Below are 25675 nucleotides of genomic sequence, written 5' to 3' on the forward strand. Positions count from 1 at the left end.
TACTATGTAACGGTAATAACAGTATAAAAGAACTGGATTTGGAACTAAAGCAAAGTGTATGTACAGTAATGTTGCCAATAAATATTGTTCAACACGAATTGACCAGTTACATGATCAAATGATTGAATTGCCAAAAAACCATAGTAAACCAATTTTGACTCAGCAGTATGTTATTTTGGAACAGCCTTAATGTACAGTGCCACTAAAAACAAAAAGTTTACAAATTGAAGGCATAGCAAAAGTCTAGCCACAAAAAACGAATTATTGTGCAAATGCAAAAAATAACAAAATCAGGTACATTACATGACAACAGAAAGCAGTAGGGCTAGGTACAATCATTCGAGTACTCGAATCTGAATCGAGTAATAATTCTAATGATTCGAGTTGAGTAGTAAAATTCGATTTTTTCGAGTACTGTAATTATACGCTCCTCGCCACTGCACGTTAATTTATCAACGATAATTATAGTTTCGATACAAATTTTCCGTGAAAGCCTCGAAACATTGACTGGCCGTATCGCAGCATGGGCGACATACAGTACAACGCTACGAACGTTACTGAAATATATATTTCTCAAGTCGTGATCATCTAACAACATTGTCACAAAGTGCAATGAAACCTGTATGGCCGAACAAATACCGAACAATCTTTGATGTGATCAATAACAGGCATTATATTATTTGTGGTGGCATGAAGGGTACATATTTAAGCTTTGACATATTACATTCTGTTATTAAGTCATAATGAGTGATACTCGAATCGAAGCATTTTACGTGATTCAGAATCGAATCACTCAGGTACTCGATTTTGCCCAGCCCTAGAAAGTAGTACTCACAGTACAAGTACTTGGAGCAGGGAAGATTAATTAGCCAACATTTTTCCAATCGATTGCTGGACATTTTGATATTTTTTCCAAAAATTGACGAACTTGTTCGACTGAAATTGCGAATTTTTATCACCAACAAGTATACACGTTGAATGAATGGCATTATTTGAAAGACCTTGGGATAACTAAGATCCCATGCGTAATAGCATGCTACGAGATCAATTATCCTCTCAAACGGTCTTCTTTCGTTTTCGGATCTGCGCTTCCTTGCCGGTGATGCTATTGGTGATCCACGATTGTTCACCTCCATTCTCATGACGTGCAATCAAAAGATGAGGAGTCAACTTTTAAGTCGTTAAATCGACTGTATGTGCCTGGAATTAAAACAATATGTTAGCTTCAAATTATATTGCTAAATATTCTCGTGCGAATCCAGAGCACATGACCAACTTCAGCTAGAAATGCTTTTATGAGACTTCTCATCAGGGTTGTAATGACTTGAGTCACGACTTTCTGATGACTCGACTTGACTCGAGTCAATTTCTCAAAACAAAAAATGACTCGACTTGTACTTGAGTCATTGCACATGACTCGAACCAAGTCATATGAATCGAGACTCAGACGGCCAACAAAGACATTTCATCGTAATTTCGAAGAATACTAAAAATGATGTCGTCCCTAATTGAAGGGCAAACGAGAAAAATTCAGGCCGAAGCCATTTTCTTCAGAACGTCACCGCAATAGAGTTTCAATTTATTGAAATTTTCACAAGAACATCACACAGATATCGAACTTTATATCGTTGTCACCCGATGTTATAAAGGAAATATGTCGTAAACGCCAAGGTGGTTTAGATGCGACATTCAACGGGAGATGTTCAGTCAGGAGATTTATGTCAAAATCGGGCCTAGTGTATTCTATTTCTTTAGGACATAGGGCGTGTACGACATATTTCCTTCATATTATATTATTCGATTATAAATCGAAGCATTATTAGATGCACCAACTGTGATCAGATGCATAAATTTCTCTACATCATCAGAATCTTAAGGGGTACAAATGTACCACTGACCTTGTTCGATCATAAATTGTTAGTTGGTTAATCTGAAAGGGGCACTGCGCTATACAAATGATGGGGTCTCAAATTAACTCGCGGGTCGAGAAAAAATTTACTGCAACCGTTGTCTTCAGAGCGCCACCGTAATGGTGCTGAAATAAAATTAGGGTTACCATACGACCTTCCTTTAGAAGGATTTGGACTCCTTTTTCGGGTTTTTGAAATTGTCGTCCTAGGACGCCTAAATGTCTTCCTTTTTGGCAACTCCAGTACTGTTACTGTGAAAATACTCCTTTCCCTATTCCAAAATATGATAAACATAAATTAAATGAATTTCGCATAGGACCTGTTACGCTCGAGCTTCCGCGTTTCCTAACCCGTTGTGAAATTTCTGGTGCGATAACGTCACCATCGCTTTACTCGCCCGCAACTTCTATATTTCCGTAACGGGTTAAGAATGGATGACGCGCAGCCAAGTCAGTTGGCCTTAATACGAAATTCTGCAGCTCCATTACGTCAAGCGCGGTGTTTAGCATAACATAATACACCTTCGTTTTGGGACGGCTCAAGAATTTCATCATATAAGGATTCTATTTTATAGAACTTCTATATATATCTGAACTGAAGCAGATCCATACTAGACAGGTAGCAAATCTTACCTGACAAAGACATATCGCACTCAAACCATGGTTTGACTTTATTTTCTTGTCTGTGAGAGGTTCTGCAGTTTGAGCAGGACATGAATTTCATCGACTTCATTTCCCTGCAAACAAGTAGAATCATAATAGAGAGAGGTATTGTATTCTTTTTCGCCTGCACCATCGAGATGCTTTGACGACGGAGTTGCGATACGGCCCCATGAGGTCATCTAGTCTGCGCCCCCCGGTTTTTTTCTCCTCTATGCTATCCGTGGATTGCCGAGTGCCTAGCAGGATAGCTGCGGATACCAATTTTCGAGTCTTTGGTATGACCCGGCCGGGGATCGAACCCACGACTTACCGCTCGAGAAGCCGGACGCATAACCATTACACTATCTCGCTCGGTGATGAACAGGTGAAGGACTAATAAGAATCATAATATACAGGTGAGGGACATTCCTGCACTTCAAATGCTTCCATTCCAGCCCATCCTTTTGAAATGCCAATTCACTAATTCGTATTATCGATGCTGCGTAGGCCTACTGCAAATTAGCGAGAATCATTTGTATGCAAAATGGGTTATCACTATCTCACGTGCACTATCGTGGGGGGTTTGATATAGTGCGTCCACGTGCAGGCCTTACTACTGTCCGTCGAAACACTTTCCCCAAACAGTTCGTGTTTATGTATCTTTTTGATTAAAACTTATGCCCGTGTCTGAACAAATTATGCTCGTTGCTAATGCCGAATCTGGGTATTTACGTATGACAAGCGCACCCTGTAATTATAATTATTGCGGGTTTGCGGCATATCTGCAATTTCTTTATCAGCATAACTTTGCCGGTTGATTGTCCAGTCCGATAAAATTGATCACTACTATGTATTTCGCACAGCGTGCTGATTTCACCAAAGTAACGATCCTTATTAGATGTACAAATTCGACCTGATCGTTAAAAACGTCGATTTCATCGCGCGCTCTGAGAAACACCATCACCTATCGCGATTTGACGAACAAATATACGTCCACCTTCTACAAATTGAAGTGCATTATTCGCATCGATGAGGGCCTCAAGCCGCGTTTAAAATATTTCAGCGGGAAATCGCGTCGCGTAGCTTTGTGTGATGCGATATGCGCGCACAGACGAATCTCGCTAATTGGTCGCGGCCCAGCGTAACACTGATAATACGACTTGTTGAATATTAGAGTCAAAATGCTCATTTCAAAAGGAATTGGTTTTGCGTTTCAAAGAGGGGATCTCGAAACCCCCTGGCTACGCGCCTGCCGCCACCCCATGCAAAAATTAAAGTCGGCGCCTATGAATGTAGCACTGTTATTTATCAAACATAATACCAACCTCCTGATCAGTCTGCTCTCCAAAAACTTTATCAAGAGTGAGAAGCATTTCCATGTACTTCTCATGCATTTCTTCAACACTTCTATCAACAAGCAGTTGAAACTCATGTCTGATCTATTAGGAAAAACAACGCGTTACTCAGAGCTGTTAGTCATGAATATGCACATCAGTTAAAACACGTTAGCTAGAGTAAGTAAATTCATCCATATTCATTTTAAAATACATAGTTATTCACCAACTTATCTTGATACGAACATTATTAGATTTTCTTCATTTAATCATCACAATAATTGAATTATTTTCCACATATGGTATCACTATACCGTCCAGACTTAGACAACTAAATGATTCTAGTTGTCTTAGTCTAGTTTCACTCAAGTAGTACGGAATCTCATTAATCTAATTCTAACCTAATTATTTGAATGGTTCCATACTCTTTCAATTCTGATCATATTCATTGTTTTTCTGAAAATGCCTAATTGACTATGGTATTTCGTAGTGAGCTAACAAAAATATCCGCCTCGAGCAACATCACGTCCAACTTTTCAGCTATGGTGCACAGACGCTAACCAATCTAATGCTCATTCCTATGAACTAGGCTTGAATTTGGCTGGATTCTCTTGTCATTCATAATTTCTGTCAATTTTCAAGTTTTTGCAAATTGAGTAATTCTAATTGCAATCTAATTTGGAAAAAATGCGCTTAAATTGTAATCTAATTTAATTTGGAAGAGCTGAAAATCTACTAGCTGTTAAAGCCTGGAACAGTGTACAGTGTACACATGTCGTGTAATAGGAAAACAGTGTATATTAATGCAATAGGAAGATACATAGGCAATATAATTGCTTAATTTGCCGAGGCACCAATACAATTTCATTTTACTGATTTTCAAAGTTAATACTGCAAATTGAAGTCATCTGTAAGGAATGAAAGAACTCACCAGTCTAATATCTTGCAGCAGTAGAAAGCTCTTTAAAATTTCAGCAACGCCATCGAATTCTAGCACCTTCAACTGCATGGGTAGAATAGAAGTAAGTTCAGAGCAAGGTGAAGGGCTTGATTCCTTAAAATTTCCAATTACACAAGAGGATTCGGGCAGCAGGTCATACACTGTAAATTCACAGCGTTGAATGAGACACAACATTGTGCATAGGTATATACAATATTTGGCTGACACATATTATCGGCTGAGATCTGACATCGAGAATCCGCCATGTTGTGTGCACGTCCACACATCATCAGTGAATGTCATAAGATGTGGGTTAATGCTCATATGATGTGTCTATGAGCTCACATGCATATCAGTACAGTCATTCCGGACAAATTTCCTGTGGTGTCAAACATTCATACCGGATATCAATTGAGAGGGAGTTTGAGAGGTCGCTTGCTAATCTTCACTCTGAAACTTCACGAGGTTACTATTGACGTGATGTATCATCCCAGGCAGCCTAAAGCGCGGTAATATTGATACACATCGAAAAGCCTCGCAAAATGTGATTTGATCGGTAAGTCCTAAGCTATAGATTTTTCTTCAAGCTGCAGTGTTTAATTAACAATATTACTACAGTTATAAATAACCAAGATTGTAACCGACAGTGGTACCGGGCTTCAAGCAAATAGGTTGGTGATCAGATATTATGGTCGTGCTGTACCAATACCTGACTGACGACTCGCTGTCTTGAGGTTTGCTCTGATCTGACTTTACATACCTACGATAGTCACGTTAATCCTTATATAGTTAATCGCTTGTTACTCATTTCAGTTTATCATAAACAAATTATCAGATTAACATACTAAGAGATTGCGATAAAATAAAAGGTTGATTATATTATTTCCCTACCGAACTTACTGAAGAAATTTGTCATACAAATATGTATGAAACACCCCGACGTTGAACATTTTACTCGCATCGGGTACCCCGCTGTCATTGCCAACAGTATAGCAATCATTCAGTTATTAGTAGTACCCTTTGTATTTTATCATTGATGAACTGTCTCTTCTTTACGCATGACTTACTGAGTCACGTGACTGTATGACGCAATCCTGAGACAATCGATCGTTACCACGCAGGACCAGAGTGAGTGAGATATACCGTGAATCTGTCTGTCTTTGTTACGTGAATCTAAATAGCATATAGCGAGGAAATGGAGATGTTTTTAGTTCAAAACGGAATGGAGAGGGAGCACATTGATTTACTGCAAGGTAATTCGTTTATGTAAATTTTCAACATCACCTGTAAATAATGTTATGTTCATGTTATGGAGTTTCAAATACAGCACCAGCGCCCAGCGGTATATGAGTAGATATAGATAACCTATTTTCGATCTAGCAGCTTGATGCGCCTTAAAAGCAGACCATGAAAATGGGAGCTAATGCTGTTTAATAATTTCATCTGAAGATACCATAATAGACCTAGTGATGAAACCTCATTTGCAGATGAAGTTATGTACATTTTTCTTTGCGCTTGACCTGTTTCAATTACTTAATATCGTTTGGTAGAATGTCTAATGGAAAGTGTTGGTTGTGCCCTTTTATCGGAACTACCGATTTGCTGTCTAGACATTTATTGTCACAGACAACGTCTGAGTGTTATCATGTCATGCAGGATCTGTGGCATAGTGTATTCAAAATATGAAGATCTCTGTAGCGGTGTACAGTGTAGCCATTGTAAAAGGAGACACAAAAATATGAAGACACTGGACTTGTTTTGCTATGAAGCACCGTCTTCTCTTGACTATGACCTACTGCCCGAATCCTATCCGAATTCAATATATTAAAGTGCATTCATGATCAAATGCTTTTCAGTATTACTTCTCGAAAAAGCTGTCGCAAAAGTTGAGGAATCTCAGACAAAAGACAAAGGCATCTGGTACGTCTTCATGCAGAGCGCATGCTTTGTGTCCAGGCTCATCAGGTGATTGGGATGATTGTTATTATTTTTTTTTATAATTTATAAGTTTCATGTTATTCAAAAGGTCACCCTAATTTAACGATTGAAGATGCCAGGGTGCAGTTGGAAACAGAGTTCAACAGACCTGGCGCCAATTGGCTGAATGTCATCACTCTCATGAAGTAAACTCATCACAACAGACGTAATCAGTTGAAGGTGCTAGAATTTGGTGGCGTTGCTGAAATTTTGAAGAGCTTTCCAATGCTGCAAGATATTAGACTGGTGAGTTCTTTCATTCCTTACAGATGACTTCAATTTGCAGTCATAATATCGAAAATCAGTAAAATGAAATTGTTTGTGTGCCTCGGCAAATTAGGTAATTATATTGCCTATGTATCTTCCTATTGCATTAATATACACTGTTTTCCTATTACACAACATGTGTACAGTGTACACTGTACCAGGCTTGGACAACGAGTAGATTTTCAGCTCTTCCAAATTGAATTAGATTAGAATTGAAGCGCAGTTTTTTCCAAATTAGATTACAATTAGAATTACTCAATTTGCAAAAACTTGAAAATTGACAGAAATTATGAATGACAAGGGAATCCAGCCAAATTCAAGCTTAGTTCATAGGAACGAGCATGAGATTGGTTAGCGTCTGTGCACCATAGCTGAAAAGTTGGACGTGATGTTGCACGAGAAGGATATTTTTGTTAGCTCACTACCAAATACCATAGTCAATTAGGCATTTTCAGAAGAACTGTGAATATGATCAGAATTGAAAGAATATGGAAACATTCAACTAATTGGGTTAGAATTAGAGTAATGAGCTTTCGTGATACCATGTGCTAAAAATAATTCAATTATTGTGATGATTAAATAAAGAAAATCTAATTATGTTCATATCAAGATGAGTTAGTGAATAACTATGTATTTTAAAATAAATAATATGGATGAATTTACTTACTCTAACTAACCTGTTTAAGTGATATGCATATTCATGACTAACAGCTCTGAGTAACGCGTTGTTATTCCCAATAGATCAGACATGAGTTTCAACTGCTTGTTGATAGAAGTGTTGAAGAAATGCATGAGAAGTACATGGAAATGCTTCTCACTCTTGATAAAGTTTTTGGAGAGCAGACTGATCAAGAGGTTGGTATTATGTTAGATAATTAACAGTGCTACAGTCATAGGCGCCGACTTTTATTTTTGCATGGGGTGGCGGCAGAAGCGTAGCCAGGGGGTGTCGAAATCCCCCTTTTTGAAACGCAAAACAACGATCTTTTGAAATGACCATTCTGACTCTAATATTCAGTTGCAATTCAACAAGTCATATTATCGGTGTTACGCGGGGCGGCGACCAATTAGCGATATTCGTCCGTGCACGCATATCGCACAATGCTACGCGACACGGTTTCCTGCTGAAATATTTTAAACGCGACTTGCGGCCCTCATTGATGCAAATAATGCACTTGAATTTGTAGAAGGTGTATTTGTTCGTCAAATCGCGATAGGAGATGGTGTTTCTCAGAGCGCGCGATGAAATCTACGTTTCTAGCGATGAGGTCGAATTTGTACATCTAATAAGGAAATCAGCATAGAATGTTGTCGTTCAAACTAATCGAATAAATTAAGAATCTGCGCCATCGAGAATCTCATGTTGCATCAATTTTTGACAACGTAATTCAACCCCGTGTATTGCACAATGTGCAGTATTAATAACAAATCAAACACTGACAAGTGACACCGATGGAATACGAGTGTATAAAGCAGACAAGAATTAGAAGTCTTCAGATGATAGCAAACTAGATAGCGCGCATCTAATCAGTAATAAGTAATCACAACTTGCGTACAGCGCCAATGCCCAAACTTGCCTTTATCTGAAATGGAATGTGATGGCTAGAATGGAAACTTTTGAATTGCAGGTATGTCCCTCACCTGTCTATTATGGTTCTTATTAGTCCTTCACCTGTCTATTACGATTCTAATTGTTTGCAGGGAAATGAAGACGATGAAATTCATATCCTGCTCGAACTGCAGAAGGCTCTCTAATAGACAGGAAAATAAAGTCGAACCATGGTTTGAGAGCGATATGTCTTTGTCAGGTAAGATTTGCTACCTGTCTAGTATGGATCTGCTTCAGGATATACATAGAAGTTCTATTAAATAGAATCCTTATATATGATCGAAATTCTTGAGCCGTCCCAAAACGAAGGTATATTATGCTATGCTAAACACTGTGCTCGACGTAATGGAGCTGCGAAATTTCGTATTAGGACCAACTGACGTGGCTGCGCGTCATCGATTCTTAACCCGTTGCGAAAATATGAGATGGTGAAGTTAACGCACCAGAAACGCGGAAGCTCGATCGTAACGGGTCTTATGCAAAATTCATCTAATTTATGTTTATCATATTTTGGAATCGGGAAAGGAGGATTTTCACACTAACAGTACTGGAGTTGCCAAAAAGGAAGACATTTGGGCGTCCTAGGACGACAATTTCAAAAATCTGAAAAAGTAGGACAAATCCTCCTAAAGGAGGTCGTATGTTAACCCTAATTTAATTGCAGCACCATTACGGTGGCTTTCTGAAGACAATGGCTGCGGCAAATTTTTCTCGACCTGCGAGTTAATTTTAGATCACAACATTTTTACAGCGCAGTGCCCATCTAAGATTAATCAGCTAATAAGTTATGGTCGGGCAAGGTCCGAGGTTCACTGGTACCGCTTGAAATTCTGATGATGTAGAGAAATTTATGCATCTGAACACAATTGGTGCATCAATTAATGTTTCAATTTATAATCGAATAATATAATAACTTATAATCAATTTGCGCTTTGAAGCTAAGCTTGTTAACGGTGCACTGCACTCTATAAACTATGTGGTCTCAAATTCAAGGGCGACACGAGAAAATCTTTTAGGCCGCAGCCATTTTCTTCAGAACGCCGACGTAATGGGGCTGCGATTTATTGAATTTTCCTCAGGGGAATCATACTCTAGCAGTCACGCAGAAATAGAACTTTATATAGTAGTTATTGTGTGTATTTTAGGTGCATAAATGCACGCGTTTAAGCTTCCAGTGTATATATATACCGCTGAGCTAATTTGGAAAGGACAGGATTAATTGGCGCTTGGACGTATCAATTTCGAATATTTCGGCGAATAATATGTGTTATGTGCAAAGGTTTCATCGCTGACGATGTTTCTGCGAGTGCAGATACGAACTCACATGTTGGATGAACGTTCTCTCATAATTGTGAATTCAGTTCTGTAAATTTAATGTATTTTTAATTCTCGATTTTGCGAACACCAATACTAAAAGAATAAAAGCGATTAATATGCCACAACATATTATACTTTTTCGTTATATACGAAGATCCATGAAAAATTTCGCTGGCCCCTGTCTACACTAATGCGTCGGAACTAATATTTATGTCATCAATATTCCACATTTCGCGGTCAGGTTAATCAAATCTTTCGTTTGCCTTGCAATTTCACAATAACTTTCATGGGTAATTTATATTTTGTGATATTATAACTTATTTCGAGAATTACCTAGCGGGCCACTCAAAATCCTCGCGGGCCATAGGTTGGCCGGCCCTGGATTATCACCTCCATGATATAGTAGCGAATAATAACGAGCATTTTGCGCCAATCCGCTTTATTCGGAACTCAGTACAAGTCATATTCTGTGTGTATTACCTTTCTTGGAATATTTGGAATACCGTAATGTAGGTATACAAATACCTCGAGTCATCTTTCCACACTCTTAGGGAAAAGAGTGGTTATACACACCCCAAAAGGTGGTACACGAAAACAGAACTTACGTACCCTGCCGGTGTGTATGACCAGATTCACCCCATTCCTAACAGTGTATATCGGATAATTCACCCTACCCATTAGAATTGACAGGGATGTAATTTCAGTATATTCACCCTACTTGAAATCCCGTAGCTTCTTCCAAATGGCACACTATTGCAAATAAACAGTCTTGATTGCATATATTCGATATCAATTGAACCATAATAACATAAAATGGAAACATATTTCGTGAAATAGCAAAAACAGAGATCCCAGCGACGGAGAAAAAAATTCACTGAAAATACTGCTCGAAGAACATTGCCAATATAATATTGGGAATTCGCCTCCTCCAGGTTTCCGCAAAACACTCTTGTATGGCGAAGGTTGAGTCACTATCTTCAGCAAGAACTTGTGGCATCATCCTGAAATCAAAATGCATATTCACAACCCAATTAACAGGCACATGTGCTAACATGCATAACTTAACGAAAGACCACAAAAATAGAAGCCGTTACGAAGTATATATATTTGCACAAAGTATTCACAAAAAATCAGATGTTTCACTTGCTAAGGCATTGCAGCACAGGCTGTGGCGCGATAGGGTGAACTTACGGCTACAGGAAACATATTCACACACGATCACTGTATGTGCGGGCAATTAGGCATCGACAAGATGGAAATTTATGGATAGTTTTCATTAAAACCGAATGTAACAGGCAGACTTGGGCAACTAGAAAACATTCCCTTTTTCCAAATTGGATTGGAATTAAATTACAACTACAAGTTGTTTTTCGAATTACAGTAGAATTAAAATTATAGCTACACAGTTGGAAATTAGATTAAAATTATAATTCCAGCTAACAGTTTTTTTTTAAATTAGATTAGAATAAGAATCACTGAAATCGCAAAAAGTTGAATCAAACTCCGTTAATATCAAACCTTATGAGCATGAGAATAGCAAATGTCTGTACACTGTACAGTAGGGGTGTTCAAAAATGACTTTTTCTTTCAAATTCTACTGATAAAATTAGTAGGTTAGCTAATTGAAGCCTGCACACCAAATTTGTTTTGATTCAAACCAGTAGCCGCATTGCTACAGGAGAAGAAAGTTTTTTATTTATTATATGAAAATGAATGAAAATAGATTTAAAATTTTCTGTTCACCCCATTAAATTGTTAGGTTGTCTATAGAAACAATGCTCAACCGATTTGGCTCAATTCCAACCAGTGGCATTGGAGTTATTGCCGTCGCAAAATTTTGGATTTGAATAAAATAGTATTTACGGTGACCGATTCTTTAATCATTTATTACAAATTGTGCCCACCGTAAATACTATTTTATTCAAATCCAGATTTTTGGACATCAATAACTCCGCTTCGGCTGGTTTGATTTGAGCCAAATTTGGTGGGCATCGTTTCTATGGACAACCTTACAATTTCATGGGTGAACAGAAAATTTTGAATTTTTTTTACTAATTTTTAAATAATAAATGAAAAACTTTATTCTTCTGTAGCAATGCGGCTACTGGTTGGAATTGAACCAAATTTTGTGTGTAGCATTCACTACGGTAATCTAACAATTTTATCGAGAAGCCAGTAGAATTTGAGAATAGAAATTCATTTTTAACCCTCCTACCGTACAGCAAGCTTGGCTTGTTTCGCACTATACAGTTCCCCTGTAGCATTTCCAGGAAAACCAGACATCAGATTAGAATTAAAACTTGACCATAGAAAGATTTCATACATTCGATTAGAATTGGAATTAGAGCATAGAAACATTTCATAAATTAGAATAGCTTCAATTAGGATAATTAGACAACTAGAATATCTATAGTTGTCCAAGTCTGGCAACACCGCCTGTATCAGGAATAACTGAATATATTTTTGAAGATTCTTTCTGTTAGTAGTGTCATATGCCATTAGTAATTTTATATTAGTCGCGAAGATTCATATCGCCATTTTCAAAGTAGAAAGCTCCGAAAACTGCTTACCATACTTGTCTATTTTTCCGACATTTCGTATTCTACTTCCACTTGACATAGTTTTGACTTGTGTTGGGAACTGTTGCATCTACTTGTAATCGAGTATAAATTGACGGCGGCATTTCTACATCGACTTGAGTAGTAGTCCGTCCCGTAGAATTTGGTCTAAAAATGGCTTAACCTGGAAAAAATTCTTATAAAGACGTATTATATACTGTTGGAAACATAATTTTACCAGCTTTTCAATGATGGGTTTTGTCACTTTTTTGACCCTGGGGGTAAAAAGTTACGACCAAAAACGTGCCAAGGAGTAAAAATTGAAATTGGGAAAAATTATTTTTTAGAATACGGTTTTACAGTTCAATGTGACGTCGACTTGGTTGAAATGCCCTGACATGATCTTGTATAGTAGCATCCTAAAATTGAAAAAAATAACCATGAGGTATAAACATTTAGTTGACAATTTGGATTGGATTCTAAACTCCTAAGTCAGTGGTCGGGAACCTATGGCTCGCGAACCCTATATGGCTCTTTTGGGTATAAGATATGGCTCTTCCCCCAATATTTATTTTTGTATTGAATTGATCAATATTGCAGCGACTTGTTAGTAAATTTTCATCACGGCCAAAATAATTATCTTCGTGGCAATATAAACATGTATCTGAGAGGTAAAAACCATGCAGTCTTCAGGTTTAGGGGCTCAGACCCCTCTCTTCCAAATCATCAAATTTACGTTACTGTCACGCCGACGGCCAGCATCACCCGCGAATTCTATGCGCCAGCATTGTTTGTATTATACTGGAGCGGAACCTCGGCTCCTGTTAATTGGCAGGCTAATGGTTAGATCTTTGGTTGCGCCGTTTATTTAGTTGCCTTATATAACGACTACTCGTGCTGTGAGGATGTCTCTTCTGTAGTAAACGTTTATCGTGTGTCGACATCGTTTCGTGGTGCAACAGGGAGTACAGGCTCTTAATCCTGGCGTGGTGGCAGTGATGGGATTCGAACCCACGCCATCGAAATGATTGGTGACTCAAACCTCCTGGCGGTGTATACGAAACGAAAGCTTGAATTGTGCGATACGATGAATCAAAGAGCATAGCAGACATGGCGACGCCCATTTCAAGCGCAGTTTTCAAATACACATCGTCTTCCTGATCTACGGCGCGAAATGAACTGTTGTGGATGTGAAATTCAGAATTACAAACTCGAATTACAAACAACGCCATTACTATCCACGTTCCACGTTATCCAGGTTCTATGTCGTACCGGTGATAAAATGTATGCTTGCAGCGCAACGTTATGTTACCGCCGAATTCTTTGAGAATTGAGAAGTCGATAAGTATTTAGATTTTCGGAATCAGTGTGACAGTCACATTCGGTTAATGTCAGTTATAATCAATTCTAAGCTGCTTACGACGAATTGCGTTTTCATTGGTGAGGCTTGGCTCGTCGGCGTCTTCCCTCTCGTTTTGACCTTCATTTTTGAACAATAGATACGAGGTTTTACAGAGAAAATGGGGCGCACACGGGGAATCCCATGTAGTGAGTTCGAATTAGTGCTACTATGACGTCACGAATTTTCAATTGTGACGTAGCAGTTGATTGGCATGTATGGCTCTTTGGGAGATGAGATGGAAAAAATAGGGTCAATATGGCTCTTCGGACAAAAAAGGTTCCCGACCACTGTCCTAAGTCATCTGTTATGTGCACTAGCGGTCTTCAAAAATGATTTTCTTTATCAAATCGTACTGGCTACTTGATAAAATTGTTAGGTTACCTAATTGAAGCCTGCACACCAAATTTGGTTCGATTCCAACCAGTAGCCGCATTGCTACAGGAGAAGAAAGTTTTTCATTTATTATATGAAAATGAATAAAAAATAAATTCAAAATTTTCTTTTCACCCCATTAAATTGTTAGGTTGTCTATAGAAGCAATGCTCAACCGATTTGGCTCAATTCCAACTAGCGGAAGCGGAGTTATTGCCGTCGTAAAATTTTGGATTTGAATAAAATAGTATTTACGGTGACCAATTCTTTAATTATTTATTACAGTTGTGCCCACCGTAAATACTATTTTGTTCAAATCGAAATTTTTCGACATCAATAACTCCGCTTCGGCTGGCTTGAATTGAGCCAAATTTGGTGGGCATCGTTTCTATAGACAACCTTACAATTTCATGGATGAACAGAAAATTTTGAATTTTTTTTACTCATTTTTAAATAATAAACAAAAAACGTTCTTTTCCTTTAGCAATGCGGCTGTTGGTTGGAATCGAACCAAATTTGGTGTGCAAGCTTCAATTCGGTAATCTAACAATTTCATCAAGTACTTAGCAAGTAGAATTTGAGAAAAAAAGTCATTTTTACCACCCCTAGTGTACAGCAAGCTTGGCTTGTTTCGCACTATACAGTTCTCCTGTAGCATTTCCAGAAAAATCAGACATTAGATTAGAATTAAATTTAGACCATAGAAAGATTTCATGAATTCGATTAGAATTAGAATTAGAGCATAGAAACATTTAACAAATTAGAATAGCTTCAATTAGTATAATTAGCCAACTAGAATATCTAGTTGTCCAAGTCTGGCAACACCACCTGTATCAGGAAGAACAGAATATATTTTTGAAGATTCTCGATATTAGTAGTGTCATATGACATTAGTAATTTTATATTAGTCGCGAAGATTCATATAGCTATTTTCAAAGTAGAAACTTCCAAAAAACTGCTTACCATACTTGACTATTCTTCCGACATTTTGTATCCTACTTCCACTTGACGTAGTTTTGACTTGTATTGGGAACTGTTGCATTTACTTGTAATCGAGTATAAATTGACGGCGGTATTTCTACATCGACTTGAATAGCAACGCTGGTAACTTTGACCATCTCTGCTTTGGTTTACCTCATATATACGACTACGAAAGTTGACATCAGGTGTTGTTAACAAAGTTGTAATACCTGCTGGCTTGATAACAAGTCTTTAAGTTTTCGCAGCATACTCCTAAACTTGGTTAATTCCTGTGATATAATCTTTCTCTTGCTTCATGCGGTCTCTAAAACTTAGGGAAAATCAGAGAAAGAGATGCATGGACTTCGATATGAATTTAATATTGATTCAAAACACTTTGAAACGTTTCCTCGTTAGGCAATATTAACTTTCAGAATGGATTCAAAGGGACCACAGATCAGGGTTGTACTGAATCGAGTCATGACTCAACTCGACTTGACTCGAGTCATTTTCTTAAGATATGTAATTGACTCGACTCGAGTCGATCAGTGTATTGACTCGACTTGGACTCGAGTCATTGCGCATGACTCGAACCAAGTCATATGACTGAAGATTCAGACGGCCAAGACCTACATTTCATTGAAATTTCGGAGAATAGTAAAGCAACCACACTACATGGATTACGCTTATTGGTACTGGTACTTGAAAATTCGACCAGTGAGAAAAATTAGTATATTTATAAATGCGAACCATTCGATATCACCAAACAGAGGTATAAAAAGTGGATTTAACAAGACTTCAACTGGAAACTGATCAGTCAACACAATGACTTGGACTCGGACTCGAATCATAATACCATGACTCGGACTCGACCCTCTGTTCGCTGACTTGGACTCTGGACTTGACTCGGTGGTCGAAGGAAAATGACTCGACCTGACTCGAGTCAAAACTATAAAAGGAAGATTGACTACTGACCAGGGCTGTTGAGACGGAGTCGGTGGAGTCGGAGTCGGAGTCTGGGTAATTTTCGTTTGATGGAGTCGGAGTCGGAGTCGGGAAAACTATAATAGCTGGAGTCGGAGTCGTGGGGAAAATACTGACTGGAGTCGGAGTCGGAGTTTGTGAGAATGACCCTGACTTCGACTCCGACTCCGACTCCAACTTCAACTTCTCTATCATGAAAACATTTGCTTTCAAAGAATTTTCAATATACGGTAATTTTTATGTACCATCAATCACTGTTATTGATAACCATACAGTTCAGGTGCGCGGCCAGCCCGTGGCACGCAGGGCAAATTTGGCACACGAGAAGGCTAGGTGTGGCCTGCGAGTTAATTCTCGAAATAATTTATGACATCAGGTACAATTGCAAGGCAAACCAAAATTTGATTAGCATGACCGCGAAATTTGATGATGACTAAAACAACAGTTCTGACGCATTGACGTATTCAGGGGCCAGCCACATTTATCCCAGATCTTCGTATATGACCAGTATTAAGTAGAATATTTCATGGCAGATTCATTTGACATGAAATTTTTCTCGGTACTTCGCATGATTCATTGTCACTAGATTTCTTGCATTCAGTATATGAGCCCACTTCTGAAAATTATAAATAGGCCTACATATTATTCACATAATTGAGTCTAACTATATTCGCAATAAGGAGATAACGTGTCGTCCAACATGCGGCTTCGCTTGTATGCACTCGCAGCGAGATCGTCGACAAAACACTTGCACAAAAGGATAGAGGCATGTTCACTAGGGCTCTTCAAAAATGACTTTTTTCTCAAATCGTACTGGCTACTTGATAAAATTGTTAGGTTACCTAATTTAAGCCCACTCACAAAATTTGGTTCAATTCCAACCAGTGACCGCTTTGCTACAGGAGAAGAAAGTTTCTAATTATTAAATAAAAATAAATAATAAAAAATTTGAAAATTTTCTGTTCACCCCATGAAAGTGTTGGGCTGTCTATAGAAACGATGCTCAACAAATTTGGTTCAATTCCAATCAGTGGAAGCGGAGTTATTGCCGTCGAAAAATTTGGATTTGAATAAAATAGTATTTACGGTGACCGATTCTTTGTTTATTTATTATAGTTGTGCTCACCGTAAATACTATTTTATTCGAATCCAAATTTTTTGACGGCAATAACTCCGTTTCCACTGATTGGAATGAACCAAATTTGGTGAGCATCGTTTCTATAGATAGCCTAACGTCAGCCGTCCGACATCGGAAGACCTTCACGCGCATAGGAAACGCCCTTCGAAACCGCAGTATCGGTTCTCGTAAAGGCTTGTAATCCGCGCTCTAAAGCCAACGATACGGCTAAACGCTGCAGCTTTTGCTTCCTTCAAGCACCATTAGAACAAGCAGGAAGATGGCCTATGCCAGTGCAGTATACAGGCAAAATCAGAGAATAACATATGGACATAGACCTCGGTCTTTGGACATAGCAACGCCGCTAGACAGCAGTGCCTCAGACATTATACAAGCGATAATTACTCACTCGCTACTGAAGGAGCAAAGAACTAGTATCGCCTCCATCTTTCAGATAGGAAGACAGTCCTTTAATCTATCTTTCCACAAAGACGCACCATACGAACAACTGGTCGAAGCTTTCCTGAGAGACACGGAACATGGGATACCTACACAAAATGACACACTTCACCTATATAAACCACAACCTCCGGCTACTCAGATCAACATAAGAGCAATCCCAACAGAGGTAGAAAACGGAGAAATCGAACAGAAACTAAAACAATACGAATGCGGAACAGTGCGAAACATAAAGCACATCTTCCACCGCGGAACAGAGTTCGAAAACGGATATAGACAGGTTACAATCAGTGACTATATCCCTGGAAGGCTTCCTCCATTCTTATATCTGGGCAGGGCGCCGTGCAAAGTGTACCTTCCCGCAGATGAGGCACAAAACAAGTGCTACAAATACCTGCGGGAAGGGCACAACGCGGCAAACTGCCCTAACCAAACTGCATGCCTAACATGCAAAGAATACGGGCACATTCGCGAAAACTGCCCACAAAACAAGAAAGACGTAGAAGCAGAAACCCAAGATATGGAGGAAGAAACAGAACAACAAATAGAGAATACAACTCCAAAATAAACACAAGAAGATGAACCAAACATCATAGAGGAGTCGGAGGGTGAGGACTTTTTCAATTTACAGTCGCCACCAACACCAGGCAACAGTGATCTACACAAAACTATAATCCAAAAAAACGAAGATGAAAGTAACACTAGCGGAAATGAGACAGAGGGTGAACTAGCTATCATCACAACCAGCGACGATGAAAAATCACAAAAAAACTCGGAGCAAGATAAAAACAAAGCTAAGAAGAACAAACCCAAAATAATTCAAAGCCGAACGGGTCAAACCGCTACGATAAGAAAGACCTTCGAAATAAGTCGCTTCACTGAAGCAGAATTCTTTAGTTCAAGATCACACTCGCCAAATAAGCGAACGAACGACGAGCGTAGCCCATCAACGGTAGCAGAACAAAGGGCCAGGAGGAAAGTCCTAAAACCAGACACCGAAACCACAAGCCACACCACAGAATAAAACGGAAACCCACCCCCATCCAACATCATAATGGCTCTTGAGATATTGTCTTTAAATATAAACGGAATCAAGTCACACTGGCAAAAGCTAAAAAACTTGATGAAAACCGAGAACAAATGGAATATAATATGCCTTCAGGAAACGCATAGAGGCAACCTGAACCAGTTAAAAAACTGGAGCAAGAAAAACAAATTAACATATTACCCCAACCACATAGATATGAACCAACCGTGGACAGACAGACAAGAGAAGAAAAGGCTCTACTATAGGGGCACGGGAATCTTCATTAAAGAAGAACTGGAAGTGCAATACAAAATACAAAGTGAGATAATAATAGAGGATAGAATACAAGTCCTAAAACTAATAAATAACGAAACTAACCAGAAAACAAACCTATATAATGTATACGGACCTCCTGACGTAGGCCGGTGGCAGACGGAAGTTTATCGCACGCTAACAAGCCATATAGAGAAAGACCCCGACAACACAGTCGTTGTGGGGGATTTCAACATAGTAACCGATAAACTAGACTCAAAAAACATTACAAATTTCAAGCTGACACCGGCAGCGAAAATTTGGAGCACGTTCATAAATATCTACAAGATCAGAGATATCTGGAGATGGCGCAACCCATATAAAAAACTATACACTCTAATAAAAGCGCTCCAATCACGCAGAATCGACCGAGTTTACGCGTCAGAGAGGTACCTTCCGCACATAACATCCTGCACATACAAATTAAACACAATCTCGGACCATGTCTTCCTAACAAAAACAATCATTCAAGAGCCAAAGAAAACACGATGGGACACGAGGACGAATCCCTGCAGACGGAAATAAAAAATATTTGTAAAAAAGCCCAAAAAAGAAACATCTATACGACGACGTATATGACTGGTGGGATAACACCAAAAACGAACTCAAAAAACACCTGAAACATCACGGGTGGAACAAGAGAAACGTCGAGAAAAAAAAGATCGAAAAGCTACAAGAGGAAGTAGGATCGCTACAAAACGATCCTAACACCAACAGCGACTCCTCAGATAACAACAACGTAGTCTTAGAGAAAATCAAAGAGCTCAAAAAACTACAAGACGAGCAAATAACCCACGAATGTAGGCTGCATAAAATCATTGACCTAGAACAAAACTATTTTTACCAAAAACTCAAACAAAGGAAAGAATGTAAGGCCCTCACGACCATAGAAACAGACGCAGGCAAGGTAACATCGAAGCCGAAAGAGATCATGCGAGAGGTAGAAATCATATACAAGAATCTATGGACAAAATCAAAGCAAAACAACACGAGCATGCAAAAGAGATACCTCAGCGTCATTGATGACCTGAAACTCTCCGATCTAGAAAAACAAGACCTGCACTGTCCACTCGAGGAAAACGAAGTTAAAACAGTCCTTAAGAACATGGACAATAACAAAACCCCTGGAGCTGATGGCCTCTCCAGAGAGTTCTATACGTGCTTTTGGGGCACAATAAAGAAAGATCTAACCGAAGTACTCAATATTGCATACCTCTTTGGCGGCCTGTGTGAATCATGGAAAACTGGCATCACCACCACTATTTACAAGAAAGGAGACCCAAAAAAACTGAAAAATTGGCGACCAATCACCCTACTTAACACAGACTACAAAATTTTGACCGGAATACTAGCGAACAGACTAAAACCAATTCTACCACACCTAATATACGAAACACAAAAATGCACTATCCAAAACAGGCACATCACGGACATACTCAGAAACACACTGGCCGCCATAGAGTTCGCAAGAGAAAGAAAAAAAAGAACTCGTCATTATAAACTTAGATCAGGAGAAAGCTTTTGATTGCATAAACCACAGCTACCTATATAACATCTTAGGGAAGTACGAGATCCCAGAGCATTTCATAAAGATCGTAAAAAACATATACAGCACAGCCACTACCAGGATAGAAGTCAACGGGGCCCTGACCAAAGAAATCCCAATAAGACGTGGCATAAGGCAAGGCTGTCCATTGAGTATGGCCCTGTACGCCATAAGCAGCGACCCCCTCTCAAGGACGATCGAGAAAAGCGAGAAAATCAGACCCTTCCGTATAGGCCAGGAGACCATCAAAATACAGCAGTACGCCGACGACGTTACGTGCTACCTGAGCAATGAAGAGGACCTGAAATATGTATTTAATGAATTTGAGAAATTTGAGAGGGCCACCGGCCAAAAATTAAATCCCGATAAAACCGAAATTCTACACATTAATCGACGAAAAGAATCAAGAACAAGTATATACGAGAACTTTAAAAGACCGACAATCAAAATTCTCGGACAACTTTTCGGCGACAATCAGATACCCGAAACATGGTATGAGAAAAAAACGAAAATCAAGAGAATCCTATCTGCATACCAATCGAGACAATTAACATGGGCCGGAAAGAAAACGATCCTAAACACCCTGGCCACTACCCAAGTGATCTACAACGCCAGGGTGATACCCATGCCCAAAGAACACCAAAAAGAGATCGAAAGGATGTATTTTAACTTCATATGGGCCCCCGCCAAAATGGAGGCGATCGCAAGAAGAACCATGATCGCCGAAAAAAAGAATGGCGGATTCGAAATCCCTGATATCGAATCCCGAGTCCATGCTTGTGAATTGGAAAAGATTGCGATTTTAAAAAATATAGAAAAGCCGAATGAAATCTGGCATAAATACGCCATTTATGAAATAGGCACAAGAATGAAAGAAATAAACGCAAAATTGTACAAGAACAATGAACTACACAGGCATTCAACCCCCAAAAGGTGGAAAGAATACCTGGATATGCTCAAAAAAATCGCGTGGAATAATGAGGAGTGGAAAGAAGCGACGCACAATGACATCTACAAAGCGGTAAAAAAACTGAAGGAAAACAAAACACAAATTAGGACAAAACTCGGAAAAACAGTAAAATGGGAAAAAGTACTACAGGAAAAATCTTTCGGCCACAAAACGATTAAAAACAAAGAAGTGATAGTAAATTACAGAGCCGCAAGGGGGGGATATATATATGGTGAAAAAAGAAGGAGCAGAAACTTACTATTTAACAACCAAAACAAAAGACTTGACTTCAATTGCAAATTTTGTAACTCAAAACAGGACAATATCCACCATGTGTTAATCGATTGCGAATTTGCCCAAAAAATATTCCAAAATATCGGAACTGCACTAGATGCCAAGTTTGACGAAGACGCCATCAAATTCAACATGGGAAACACAAAATTGGAATGGATTATGATATCTATAATAAAGAGGACAATTGTTGACCTCAAAGCGGCACTGGACATTGACAACAGGAAAATTGGAGAGGAAAAATTAGAAAAAAAGATTATGAGAAGGATAAAAAATCGAATTGAGAACCTCCCCCCCAACGCGCGACAGTTGGAAACACTTAGACGAGTAAACGAACATATCGAAGCGATAGGACCAACACAAAAATTTTAAATTTTTTTGAGATTGGAGTGATTGGTTGCGACAAGGTACTGTTCGTTCGAAAACGTTGGAAAACGAAAAACAAAGAAGAGAAAATAATGAGAAAACCATTAGATTTATTTTATGTACTGTTTAATCCCCTTTGTTAGAAAACAAAAAAAATTAAAAAGAAGAACCCCAAAACCCCCAGACCGGAGCAGGCACCTATACCAGATGTAGAGAGGGCCTGCGATGGTCTGGGTATCCGGAGAGCCGCATAAAAAAAATGAGCATCGTTTCTATAGACAGCATAACACTTTCATGGGGTGAACAGAAGATTTTCAATTTTTTTATTATTTATTTTTATATAATAATTAGAAACTTTCTTCTCCTGTAGCAAAGCGGTCACTGGCTGGAATTAGACCGAATTTTGTGTGTAGGCTTAAATTAGGTAACCTAACAATTTTATCAAGTAGTCAGTACGATTTGAGAAAAAAGTCATTTTTGAAGAGCCCTAATGTTCACTGATACCGTCGATTTTGCTATCTCTAAACGTCGAATAATCCTGTCCTTGCCAAATGAGCCCAGTGGTATAGGCCTACAGATGCGATCCCCAATGTATGTTAGCAACATCTTTCTTCATATAATTCAATCATTATCTTGCCAAAAAATTTCGCGCTTCGCGCGACCGGGGCCTGATTGCGCACTGCACAGTTGCATGGCATATTGTTATCAATTTTAGAGCGTATTAATATAAGTCTTGTTTGCAATGTTACCTAATTCGGCTCGCTCCTATCGGACGACTAAAAAAAGGTTATCAACATTCCAGTTGCCCGCGCAATGGTTCGTAAATCTCATGTGTCTCTTTGGACGAAAAACTTGCCCACCCCTGATTTAGATAAAATTAGACATTACTTGCAAATTACAACTCAGTTGCACAGGGGAAGAAAATCGCAATATGCGTTTTGGCTATGCAGTCAAAATTGTTGCGATTTTTGGAATTGTACCATGATACTGTGACAGAGCAAATGCATTGGCTGGTTTTGAAAAATTATAAAAATGATGTAAATATGACCAAACGATGCTTCCTACTTGACAAAATTAAAAATATTTGTAGTGTAGCTAGGCTGTTTGGGTCGAACAAATGATTAAGAAAGACTGCAAGTCTCAATCCTTGAATACTTGATTAAGTACATGTAGACTAGACATAGGCTATGGTCTTTGACTACTTAACACTAAATTCCGTTTATGACCAATGACTATTAGTAGTAAGAGTGTATGTGCATGTCATCAGGATAGTGTGCAATGGCAAAATTAGTAAGTTCAATCTCTTTATTAGTTGCTGGCTCATACACAAGAGCGACACTTGGATTTTTCATCTACATTTTTATTATACAGGAACGGATATCTGCCATACTTGAATGATTCATACATTTCAGGATACTAGAGAGTCCATGTTATAAAAACTTGAAAAAGGAAGGATATTTAGCAAATCTTTCTTTCATGTTAATTGCATAGTGGATAATTCGAGCTGTTCCACAATGAAACAATTTAGCATGCAACCGTTAATCATATGTTTGCATATGTTCAATGGTTGTATGATAGTCATTCAACCGACAATGTGGCATATAATTTTCGAAGTAAATTGGTAATAATGCTGGAGTCGGAGTCGGGAGTCGGAGTCGGTACGTTTAAAGACCCAGAAGTCGGAGTCGGTACGTTTAAAGACTCAAGAGTCGGAGTCGGTATATTGAAAATGTGTGGAGTCGGTGGTAAAATTTACCGACTTCACAGCCCTGCTTCTGACTCGTGACTTGGTTACAACCCCGCCACAGATACGTGTCTGAGTGTGTCTTGATTAGAAAACGTTGACTTGTCTTATACATAGAAATTAGCAAATTAGCTGGATGATAATGATTGCCTTGGAATATAAGCTGTTTGATAACGATCCTTTACTGTTTCGCAGCATACGCTTCTGCCGTTAAATGCGGCGTCGATTTGGTTGAAATTCCCTGATATTAGCTTATATAGCAGCTTCCTAAAATTGAAAAAATAACCATGAGGCATAAATGTTTAGTTGACAATTTGGATTGGATCCGAAACGCCCAAGACATCCGAAATGTGTACTGATGTTGTAGCCTTGACTTGCTTTATGCTTGTAAATAACCTAATTAAAATACAATTTTACAATTCTCCTACGCATAGTATATTACTCACCAACAACATATTTGATTTCACATTCACAGAGTAAGAGTCTGCCACTAATAGCAATCAGTCCTTGAATCTAACAAGAAGCGGATCGTGTGTATGTCATATCACAGGGGTGGGCAATTATTTTTATCCGCGGGCCAAATGAGAAGCGGAAAATACGTTTGCGGGCCGAGTTAATATTTAGCTATATTCTCCAGCGTATTTTAATTTTATTTGTAAATTACATTGTTAATAAATGTTGCTCAGCGAATGTGTTGATTTTAGATAATGAGAAAGTGACGGTTAATTAAAAAAAAATATCTATTTGCCGACATGATTCGAAACAATGTTTAACATGATACCTCTTAACTCTCTTTAAACCCCTGTCAACTTGCTTCTATGAAGACACCAAAACAGTGCTTTTCAAACGTTTTTAGGCACGCCCCCTTTATGATTAGGAATAATTTCGCACCCGCCCCCCTTATCGTGATATCACAAAATATCAAAAAGAGCACCCAGAATGTTAGCAATCCCATGAGATAGTTTGATGGCATCGACGGTCATTGCTGTTGATGAGAGAATTTTCTGAAATATCATGATCGGAAAATACACAGAGAAATATCTATGAGCTGGCGTAAAATCGCGCGGAAAGCGAAAAATCATTTGACAGCGGCTTCGCGCCCCCTTCAGACGCTTTCACGCACCCCAGTTTGAGGGTCACTGCACTGAAATGTATTTGGAATAGTAAATTATTGTCTTGGTCGCTGCCTTCTGTGCAGTATGCACTGTACAGTGTGCAGCTTGGGGAAATAGCCTTGATGTTGAGCGAAGCTTTCAGTTTTTCTGAAATTCGCCTTCCCTTGACCGATTGTCCGTCATCGTGTTTTGTCACAAGACCGACTTTAACTCAAATCCTTAATCTCGGCGACCTGCTCGGCACAAACTGAAAGGACCGGTTTACATCTGACTCCGGTATACAAATATTTAGTGCTCCAAACCTTCTTTGAATTATACTTGTTTTACGAATTTGTGATTTGGAACGGTATCATGCAGTAATATAAAAGACAGACCGTATAATACGTAATACGACAATGGCAGCAAAAAAAGGTTTGAACTAAATAAACTGTATGAAAAGAGTGTTTTTTTGTGACATTATTTGCTACTCATACTTTAA

At 38.7% G+C, this 25675-nt stretch overlaps 3 long non-coding RNA genes across 7 annotated transcripts in view; 2 read left to right on the forward strand and 1 right to left on the reverse strand.

Annotated features, from left to right (window-relative positions):
* LOC145438118 (uncharacterized) overlaps positions 1–25675 on the forward strand; it is a 465561-nt gene that overhangs the window by 55688 nt on the left and 384198 nt on the right. The gene's annotated exons all lie outside the window — the stretch shown is intronic.
* On the reverse strand, positions 1115–4973 carry LOC145438105 (uncharacterized). Of its 2 annotated transcripts, XR_013914813.1 has the most exons (4): positions 4817–4973; positions 3877–3990; positions 2543–2646; positions 1115–1200 (listed from the first exon to the last, which is right to left on the reverse strand). It is a non-coding gene; the product is annotated as an uncharacterized LOC145438105 (long non-coding RNA). The 2 variants fall into 2 exon arrangements; XR_013914812.1 differs by lacking the exon at positions 4817–4973 and having other exon boundaries at positions 3877–4033.
* LOC145438104 (uncharacterized) lies at positions 5801–9112 on the forward strand. Of its 4 annotated transcripts, XR_013914811.1 has the most exons (5): positions 5801–6078; positions 6682–6790; positions 6852–7048; positions 7811–7924; positions 8771–8921. It is a non-coding gene; the product is annotated as an uncharacterized LOC145438104 (long non-coding RNA). The 4 variants fall into 4 exon arrangements; XR_013914808.1 differs by lacking the exon at positions 5801–6078 and having other exon boundaries at positions 6362–6790; positions 8771–9023; XR_013914809.1 differs by lacking the exons at positions 5801–6078; positions 6682–6790 and having other exon boundaries at positions 6808–7048; positions 8771–9023.

The sequence above is a fragment of the Botryllus schlosseri genome, chromosome 4 (assembly GCF_051294905.1).
Source record: "Botryllus schlosseri isolate E-star chromosome 4, Bs_hap1, whole genome shotgun sequence".
NCBI lineage: Eukaryota > Metazoa > Chordata > Ascidiacea > Stolidobranchia > Styelidae > Botryllus > Botryllus schlosseri.